Source organism: Lactuca virosa, chromosome 2 (genome assembly GCF_052849685.1).
Source record: "Lactuca virosa cultivar CGN04683 chromosome 2, Lactuca_virosa_CGN04683_v6, whole genome shotgun sequence".
NCBI classification, from domain to species: domain Eukaryota; kingdom Viridiplantae; phylum Streptophyta; class Magnoliopsida; order Asterales; family Asteraceae; genus Lactuca; species Lactuca virosa.
Genome location: NC_136427.1, coordinates 8,567,516 through 8,578,302, shown reverse-complemented (window position 1 = coordinate 8,578,302; position 10,787 = coordinate 8,567,516). Strand labels below are relative to the sequence as shown.

The window sequence follows — 10,787 nt, the reverse complement described above, 5'->3', positions numbered from 1 at the left end:
TCGCAGCTAGGGGAGCTTGAAGCCGAGGCCATGGATCAAGCTTGTGCGTACAGAGAACGCCTGATGACGTTAATGCAACAGCTTTCGGCTGCTCAGAAGCTCATCGAATCGGCTTCCGTTCAGATACCATCAATGGATTTGTAAAACAGAAAAGAGGTGAATGTTTTTGACTGATGATTTTGTAAGAATATAGAGAATGTGACATGTATTAGCTATGTATGTAAATTAATCTGGAAAGGTTGTTAAACAACAAATATTGTATCTGTCATGATTGTGCATATTAATGTTTTTGATTAGATTGATTGTGAAGAACTTCCGTTTTTTCCTTTATTTTTGTTGTTTTACACATGGTGGAACGATAAAAGACGAATCGGGTTGTTTACTCATACTGAAATGTTTTTTAAATTCATTTTCTCGATGTAAAAGATGTTGAAAAGAAAACGAAGAATATTCCCATTATCGACATTCAACAGTGCTTTTCTTTCCTTTAAATTAGATTAGAAAGAATATACAATTATTCACTTTTGTCGATACACCTATTTGTAAAAGAAAGAAAACTTTTGGAAACTTTTATAGTTTTATTAAAATAAAGAAGCATCTTTCTTTCTTTCTTTTTAATTTTTTACAACAGCGAAGACACAACACAACAAGATGAACATGTTTTTATGCGTTTGGGATATTAATGTTCTTTGCTAATTTACTGTTTCTTTCGTATTTAATTTCTCTATTTAATTATTGAAATTGAATGGAGTGTTTTTTTTACTGTATCAATATCCGTTTCTTCAAGATGTTAATTCACATGAATTTTTTATGTTTTGCAACAAATGAAGAAATTACTTTAATTGAATTTCTTTTCGCCTTTTTCAACCATACACACTATAGTATTTCAACTCCTTCCACTTCCAAATGCATTGAATTCATATTTCCTTCATCAATTCCAATTCCTTTCAAAACAATGTGTGAACCAAACGCCCCTAAGTGATTTGAAAATAGTAACAAAATAAGTTATCTACTCCGATCCACCCACCTTCTTTTTCATGTTTAAGATAGCCAACTTCTTTTGTCTTCAAAAAAGTGAGATTAAAGTATAGTTTTCTACTTAGACTATTTAATAAACTACCAACTTTTTCTGGTTTAACGACACCTTTAACTGTAAGTAACTACCACTTGTGTGGAAAACCAGACGTCTTCTTTACCTCGTTCTCCCTACACACCAAATAACACGTTCCACGGTCATATGGTCAAATCTCACCATAACTATTATAAATCATATGTATATAAAATATTAGATCTCAAGTACTATAAACTCCAAAAAAAACATTAGTACCTTTCAATGTGATCAAGAATGAGCAGTCTTGGTCCAGGTGGAATCCTCGCATCTTGCAGAGCACTGATTTTATATCATGAAAAATAATCATAAGAAAAATATAAAAAAAAAAACAAAAACAAAAAAAGAACTTCATTGTTGCCACTTGCCTATCAGTGAGCAAAGGCAGAGTGTTATCTGTTAGCAACCCTTTTTTAAAGTTTTTTTCATAATGCCCAAGACCAAGACTAGTCAACATGCCTCTCGTTTCATTATACAACACATCTTCCCGATTTGGCATTGAAATTTTCTCCCTTATCTGCACAACCACATACACTAATAATGTCATATCAAAACATAACAGGTTAGGTTATATACACATGCATCTCCTTAAAGAATCCACCCTGCGCAAGTGCAAAGAAAGCACCAGAAGTTATTGCAGTTGCAGCCTGATTAGAACCCCCCATACCACTAAGCAATGAGAACATCACACCAGAACCAAAACCTGCCGCCATACTGCAATTATATACATACATGAATAAGATTTTAAACCAAAAACATCACTTTTTTTTTCCTACAATTGCTAAAGAAAATTTAACCATTAATGGGTTCTCTACTATAAGCTTACCATGACTGGACATCCTCCTTGCCTCTTAATCTTCTTAAGACACAGGATATGCCTGCATTAACACCACACATAACAGCAAAATTACGAGCCTGTGCCAATGGCCATCCTGCAACAGCCTGTACATACAGTTAGGGTTTAGGGTTTCTATTTCATATTCAACAAGCAAGTACGTTCTTTCCCATTCCATACAGAGAAGTAAATCAGTAGTAATACCAAAAAGTAAAAAGGGTTTCTTATCGAATTCCCCCATATCTTAAACCCTTAAAAATAATCAAGCAAATAAACTACTGAAGATCGGTTGATGGTGAAGGAATTATGTAACCTGGGATTGCTGGAAGGAAGCTTTAGTCTGTAGAGTAAGGGAGGTGCTTGGTGGCGGAGGGGAAAAAGAGGAGGAGACATCGTTAGGAAGACTTGTTAACCCACCGATCGCCGCACCTTGGAGGGCGCTGTTGGGGTCGGAAAACTCTTCTATTAAACACGAAAATAGAATTACAATAGGAGGAACAACTCTCACACTCAACTATTACAAAATACCAACCCTCTCACTAACACTCTCACTCTAAGTGTTATACTATCTGTTTCTCTGTGTTTTTGGGATGCATACAACTGAAGAATGAAGTCTCTATTTATAGTCTTGGCAGCCACCATTGTAGTTGCGTCTATTAATTGTGTTCATCATAGGGTGGGAAGAAAAACTTGTCCCGTAGCTTTCATTTTGTCAACAATGATGGCTACTATAGCTTTGGAGGCTTTGGAGGCTGGAACACAACAAATCTCCCCCTCCAGTCTCCGTCCAACAATCCTCATCCCAACTATGTCAACACATAGTCTGTGTTTCTCTTGTGTCACCACCTTTGTCAACATGTCTGCCTTATACTTCATAGTATTTCCCTTTCCGTCTTTCTTCAGTTTGAAAACCCACTTGTTTTTCAAGGCTTTCTTTCCTTTGGGGAGGTTTACCAACTCATATGTTTGATTCTTCTGCAAAGAATTCATTTCTTCTTCCATGGCCTTCTGCCAATTTGCTTTGTCAATATGAGATTGAGCTTCTTGAAAACTCTCTGGCTCCCCTTCACTAGTAAGAAGGATGTAGTTTGAAGTCGGATATCTTGTTGATGGAGCACGTACTCGTTCGGATCGTCTAACTTGAGTTCCTTCGTTTGCAACTTCTGGCAGTGGATCTGAATTATCCAGGGGTGGAAGCTCCCCCTGCTCAACACTTTCTTGATCTGCATCATCGACTTCTTCATCCACTTCTTCAGCGGAAACATCTTCTTTATTTTCAGATATTATATCTGAAACTTTGGAGCTTTGTTGCTTGTTAACCGGTGCCTTGAAATCATAATACTGGTTTTCATAGAAAACCACATCTCTACTTTGAATAACCTTCTTTAGTTCTGGGTCCCATAGCCTGTACCCAAACTCTTCATCTCCATATCCAATAAAGATGCATGGAGTGGATTTGAGGTCCAACTTCTTCCGCAATTCACTTGATACATGTTCAAACGCTTTGCACCCAAATACTCTCAAGTGAGAATATGATATGTCTTTACCCGTCCATATCTTCTCCGGAACTTCAAAATTCAATGGAGCGGAAGGTGACCTATTTATTTGATAGCAAGATGTCAATACAGCTTCACCCCAGAATGGCTTTGGGAGTTTAGTCATGCTGAGCATGCATCGAACTTTCTCAACAATGGTGCGATTCATCCGTTATGCTACACCATTGTGTTGTGGGGTTCGTGGGACAGTCTTTTGATGTCTGATACCATGTTTCGTGCAGTATTTAGAGAACTCACGGGAATAGTATTCGCCTCCATTATCTGATCGGAGACATTTTAGCTTCTTGCCTGTTTGTCTTTCCACCATTGCATGAAAAGCTTTGAAGCGGTCCAATACTTGGTCCTTTGTTCTCAAACAGTATGCCCATACCTTTCGTGACGCATCGTCAATGAATGTCACAAAATATCGGCTTCCACCAAGAGATTCTACTTCAATGGGTCCACATACGTCGGAGTGGACAAGGCTCAGCAACTCAGAGCGGTTCTTTTTTGTGGAGCTAAATGAAACTCTGTGTTGTTTCCCGAATAGGCAGTATTTACAAGGATCCAAGGCAACATCTTTTGCCATTGAAATGGACTCCTTCTTTGCAAGAGTCGTCAATCCCTTCTCGCTCATGTGGCCTAGTCTTCTATGCCACAAGTTTGGTGATGTCTCTTCTTTAACAACATTGAGACTTGGTTGAAGCAACTTTGCATGACTTTTATAAAGAGTACCATCAAGTTTTCCCCTTGCAACAACCATAACACCTTTCAACAACTTCCAGGTGCCATTTTTCAATTGATTATCATATCCTTGGACGTCAAGAGCTCCAACTGAGATAAGATTCATTCTCAGCTCTGGGACATGCCGAACATCTTTCAACACCAATGTACATCCAACATTGGTCTTTAAATGCACATCACCAATACCAGCAACGCTTGAGAAACTGGTGTTTCCCATCTTCACGGTACCATGGTCTCCGGGTTTATAAGTACTGAATAAATCTCGATTTGGAGTCGAATGATATGATGCAGCGCTTCGTAAGTACTGAATAAATCTCGTATGCTCGGTTATGGACGTACCACTTCGTAACTTGTGGTTTACAAGGCGCCTCATCAGCAAGGTCTTGTTGCGTGCCGTCTTTGCCTGATACATATTCTCGAGCTTCTCCCAAAGTTTGTACGCGTCAGTCTCTTGAGAGACATGATGAAAAACACTGTGGTCGATCCACTGTCGAATTTGTGCCACCGTTTTCCTGTTTATTCTCGTCCAAACTTCGTCTGTCTTCGTGTTGGGTTTGACGCCTTGCTTTTCTATAGGCTCTGCTAAATCTTTCAGATTAAGCAAATCTTCCATCCTTGGCTTCCACATGTTGTAATTTGTGGGCGTAAGTCGAACCATCGTAATCGTACTTGTAGATTCCATCGAAAATAATTGCAAATTTATTTTACAAATATTTCGTTGAAAAATTAGATAAAACCGAGCTCTCGGTTGGATTAGGAAGCTTCAAAAATGGGGGGGGGGTAGAATTTTTCGGGCTCAAAATATACTTTCTTGAAAAGTTATGTGCTAATTTGTAACTTTTCAGAACTATAGGGGCTAAACTGTAATTTTCGGAACTTACAGGGGCCAATCTGAAATATTTCTGCCAACCAGGGATTTTTCTGAAACTTTTCAGAACTCCAGGGACCAAAACAGATGTTTTCAGAAGAACAGGGACACAACTGCAGTTTTTCAGAAACAAAGGGACCTTTCTGCAATTTTCTGGAACTTCAGGGGCTAAACTGCAACTTCCTGAAATTCTGGTCAATGATGACCTCACTGATGACGTCACTCCTTCTTCCCCGGCAGTCTTCTCCGGCCACCTGGTTTTTCCGGCGACTTTTCCGGCGAGATTTGACCAACTTTGACCAACGATTTGAGGGCCTTCTGGTGGTCAAAAAATTACGAAAAATATATTTTCGGAATCCTTGAAACAAGCCCTTTCCAACGGTGTACTCAAAAACGGATTTTGAGACAAATATTTGACGAAAAAACAGAGAAATTTGTAAAGAATTCCTTGGACACCGAACCAAGCTCTGATACCAGTTGGGGTCGGAAAACTCTTCTATTAAACACGAAAATATAATTACAATAGGAGGAGCAACTCTCACACTCAACTATTACAAAAAACCAACCCTCTCACTAACACTCTCACTCTAAGTGTTATACTATCTGTTTCTCTGTGTTTTTGGGATGCATACAACTGAAGAATGAAGTCTCTATTTATAGTCTTGGCAGCCACCATTGTAGTTGCGTCTATTAATTGTGTTCATCATAGGGTGGGAAGAAAAACTTGTCCCGTAGCTTTCATTTTGTCAACAATGATGGCTACTATAGCTTTGGAGGCTGGAATACAACAGGCGCTGGTGACGGTGAGAATGGCAGCCTCGACGGGTAAAGATTGTTTAGCAAGCCAAGTCTTGAAGAGGGTCTCACATTCATTGTATTTGGTCTCTACGTGTTTGAGTGGGTTCTGGTCACCCATCACTAAAAACCCCTTTTTTTCTTCCCCCATCAATGTTTAATGCTCTCTTGTATGGAAAACTTTACAAGACGGGGATGATAGTTGATCGTTTTCCTTTTAGGTTAAATTGCAGGCGAATACTTGAGGCAGAACATGGGCCAAGCCTACAAAGCCATACGAGCAAGTTATCAATAACTTCTTTTTTTATTATCAACAAAACTGCAAAAATATATATGTTGTATTATTTTTTCATAAGGTATAGTTCAACCCTGGATCCTTTTGAGTTTGTGGTCCTTTAAAATTTGTTTCGTTGCCGATTTGATCTCTCTGTAAATTGAAATGACTATAATACCCTTGGGTATTTATTTTTCATTTTTCTTTTATTTTTCTAAAATCTATTATTTATTTATTTATTTATTTTAATAATTATTTTAAAATTAAAAAAAGAGGGTCTCTCTCTCTCTCTCTCTCTCTCTCTCTCCAATGCCCTATCGTTATCGCCGCAACATCATTTCTTTCTCTGTTATGAACCCTAAAAATACGACTACCACATCGATACTTTAATTACATTCTCAGCCCACCATCACCGATGATATCCTTAGCCAGAACAACCCAATTGTGGCCTCTCGTCTCCGCCACCCCTGCACGTCTGGATTCTCGACAACACCCAGATCGCAGCCTCTTATCTCCTCTACTCCTCTATCTCTCTCTCCCATCTCTTTTCTGAAACAGAGTTAACGATGATGAGGGTCAGTGGTAGCCGACAGACGATGGGTTTCAGACGGAAAATATCTGAGCAGATCCGAGTAAATGTAAAAGAAGGGAGAAGTGGCATCGGGGATCGAAAGCAGCAAAGTGTAGATCGGCGGCAATGGAGGACTGAAAATGGTGTGTAATGGCGGTTTGACTTGCCACATGTGTCTCGTTCTTGTTGCTTCATGATTTCACACCTCACCGTCTCTACCACACTTGCTAAAATCAACCAACACCACCACAACCATCATCACCATCCATCGACCATCTACACCCAAATCGATAACACTAGTAAGAAAAAGAAACATGGGGCATCATCTTCACACCTCACCATCTTATCTCTACCCATGTTCTTAATTTTTTTTTCTTTTTTTGTGATCACGTCTGCAACATAATCAAAAGAGAGCTCAATATATGTTTTTATCCTTGTACTTTCAGACCTGAAACTCAAGATTTAAAGGGAAACAAGATCACAACACAGACCTTGTGTGTGTGCTTTTTTTAAGAAACATAAAAAATGGAGTGTGTATGTATATCTTCTTGGTGCCATGGAGTTTTTGAGAGAGAGAGAGAGAGAGAGAGAGAGCCCTTTTTTAATTATTAAAATAGTTATTAAAACAACTAAATAACTATTAGATTTAGAAAAATGAATGAAAACTAAATACCCCAAGGGTATTAAAGTCATTTCAGTTTACGAATGAACCATTTGCACATACAAACTAGGCCAAAACGACCATGAATCCAAAAAAGTCGATGTTTGGACTAAACATCAGAAAAAATCCATACCATAAGGACCATTTTTGCAGTTTTGTCTTATTATTATATACATAATATACATACTTAAAACACAACGGGCTTACGAATGGTACTTCTTAAGCTGATTTAAAATGGTTCATCTACACTCTTTACGAATGGTACTTCCTAAGCCGATCGAAAATGGTCCCTCTACACTTTGTCTTCGTCACCACCACGTGTTCTTCTCCCGAGTTCGTTGATATTATAACGTCCTAAACAAGGTATAACTTGAAACCCTTGAAGAATTTACATTTTTGACATAATTGGTCCTTTAAGTATGCTAGGCGTACTTATGTGTACGCTTAGCGTACTATGCATGCGTGATCGCGGGGGAGCTGGACGTACGTTGGGCATACGTGTCGAGGGTGCAAACCCTAAATTGCGGACTTGTGACATATTTAAACGCCCTTAACTCACTTGAGCCTCACCCTCACCAACTTTTTTCACCTTCAAACGTTCCTGTAAGCCCTAATATCCTTTGTGAGTGCATTTTGAGCCTTGAGAGTGAAATTGTGGTCCTTTTAGTGTTCATTTAAGAAGAAGAAGTGGTCAAGCAAGTTTGGGACGGTTTGGTGCTTCAAGAATCTGCATCTTGGTCATCTTGCAAAGCTTTAGGAGGTAAAAAGCTTGCACCTTTCCACTTAAATCTCTAGATCTAGCTAGGGTTTTCCAGTTTTGTCCCTTTGGTTCGTTTTGGACTTCCATTTGTGAGTTAAGTAACTCCAGAAGATGGGAATGGCAGATCTGAGGTCCCTTGGTCCTTTAGTATCATAAAATGGAGTCTTGATAAGAGATTTCATGCATAGGTTAAGAACCTTAAAAAGGTCTTAATGGAGGTGTTGGGTGCTTATGGGGCATGCAAAGGCATAAAGTTGCCAACTTTATGCCTTAGGACGTCTTAACAAACATAGATCTGAATTTTGAACGTAAAGGAATCGAGTATTAAGCACTTAATGGAGAAAGTGCTTAACCTGGTAGTATGCTGGGCGTAACCCAGTGTACGTTGCGCGTAGACCCAAGACCCAGTACGCTGCGTGTACCAGGACGGTACGCCAAGCGTACGCATATCTGTTGGGACCGAATCTGTTATGGGCCTTCGAGCCTTTGGGCCTCATTTGGTTATTAGGCATGGTTGTATTCTGGGAATTATGAGTCGTATCATCTGTTATGAGCCTTGAACATTTTGATTGGTCCTTATTGGGCCAAGAGGCCCATTAATGATCTTGGACCTTGGGCCTATTAGCAAGGGAAGGATAGTTGGGCCTCATTGAAGGGTTTGGAGTTTGGGTTTCTTTTGATTAAGTAAGGTCCTGACATTGATCAATATTATTATTCAGCATGGGAGGTTGCGGACTGTTAGGGCAGCAACTTTTGTATTCAGCAGACAGAGGTGCGTCTCCTCACCATACCAATGGGTCGAAGGCACCAAGGTCGGCCCATTAATTGCTACGTATATGGTATTTGGATTATTTTATATGTAATATGCTAGTTGTTTATGTGTATCGTGTATGGAAGACCTCGGGGGGTTGCCGAGGCATGTTCGTATAAGACCGTGGAGGGTTTCTACGGCATCCTAGGTCAAAGACCTCGGAGGGTTCCCGAGGAACTTAGGTGTAAGACCTTGGAGGGTTTCCATGGCATCCTAGGTCAAAGACCCTGGCGGGTTCCCGTGGCATTGGGCTAAGACCATGTGGGGGTTCCCATGGCACCCGGAGTAAGACCCTGGAGGGTTTCCAGGGCTTCCTTATATGTTGGTATGCATGGCTTATGTGATTTGTATGGCTGTTTAGCTAGTATGTTATGTTATATGTGATTGTGTGTGGTTATGCTCTGGGGAACTCACTAAGCTTTCAAGCTTACCGTTTGTAGATTTGTTTCAGGTACATCTGAGCCCAAGGGCAAGGGTAAGGCGTGATGGCACGACGTACACTCTATCTCTCTTTCACTGATATGTTTTGGGGACACTTTGATGATTTAAATAAAGTTGTTATGAATGTTGATTTGAAAACAATTATGTTGGGATTTCATGGTTTATGCAAATGTGTTTTATTAGATAAAAATGAAAATTTTCTTTGTAAAATTTAGGTCATTACAAGTTGGTATCAGAGCCTTGATTTGAGGGATTCGGGCACACTCTCGAGTGTGTTAGAACTCAAACTAAGGAAATAGTAAAATGGTTTTCAAAAGTAACATAAAAGGGTTTTTCAAGAGGAAATGAAAAGATGAGAGTGCAACGTGCGTGATCAGCCGAGCCAAGTAAGTAGTTCCCTAATATGTTAGCCATGATATACTGATATTTGAGCCTTGTTGATTATATGGAACTTGCTATGTGTATGCTTTTAAAATCGTATATGGTTAGGAGCTTATAGCCTCAGAATGATTGATTCGGTCTTATTTCCTATTCCTTGTTTGGTTTTGGTCCTAGGGTAGAGTCTTTTATTCAAAAGTCTATTTGATCCTTTTCCGTGTACAATTTGCATGCATAAAGCCAACCTGTTATGATTGGTTTGATTGATATGAGTATAGTAAATCTTAGGACAGCCTGAGATTGATATACGCAGTTGTCGTGGGATATGGTTTAATTGTGGGACGAATTGGAGTTATCAGGTAGAGCGTTGGGGAAAGGTACAGGTAGGTGTGGAAAGTAGTATTGAGCCCGTACTACTGGAAGCACAGGAGCTGTACCCGAACCAATGATAGATCTGACGACTTCAACGAGGACCGGTGTGGGGAGATCCCTTTCATGGAAATCCAAATCTTTGTGGTTTATGATATTTCAGTTTAGCATGGTGATGACTCGATTCAGAGCAAAAGGATGAGGATTAGGATCTGGATCCGGGGTAGGATTGAGCGACACTACTGATGTCATTGATGAGAGGCTGCGCGCTCTTATTGCAGTTGAGGTTACCAGGGGCATCCTTGACGCTACCCCAGTCAATTTTGGGACGGTTAAGGAGGGCATTATGGAGATCATGGAGGAGAGACTTAGATCATTCAGGGCTGAGATTGATGCGGGTCAGATTGGTGCCCAGTCTCATTAATTCCGGGAGTTAAAGGCGTGTGGGGTGCCAGAGTTTTTCGGGGTTAGGGACCTCATTGTCAACCGATGCTGGGTGGCGGATATCGAGAACGCTCAGCGCACGAGTTCCTTCCCAGATGCGGCAAAGGTTGGGTTTGCTTCTTGTATGCTGAAGGATATGGGCCGAGATTGGTGGGGCGAGGTTACTAGCCATGTGGGGCCAGCCGAGGTGGCT

The 10,787-nt window shown here is 40.1% G+C and overlaps 1 pseudogene; it reads right to left on the bottom strand.

Annotated features, from left to right (window-relative positions):
• Nucleotides 1–383: 383 nt before the first annotated feature.
• LOC145157230 (chloroplastic import inner membrane translocase subunit HP30-2-like) lies at nt 384–6,036 on the bottom strand (annotated as a pseudogene).
• Between the last annotated feature and the right edge of the window lie 4,751 nt (nt 6,037–10,787).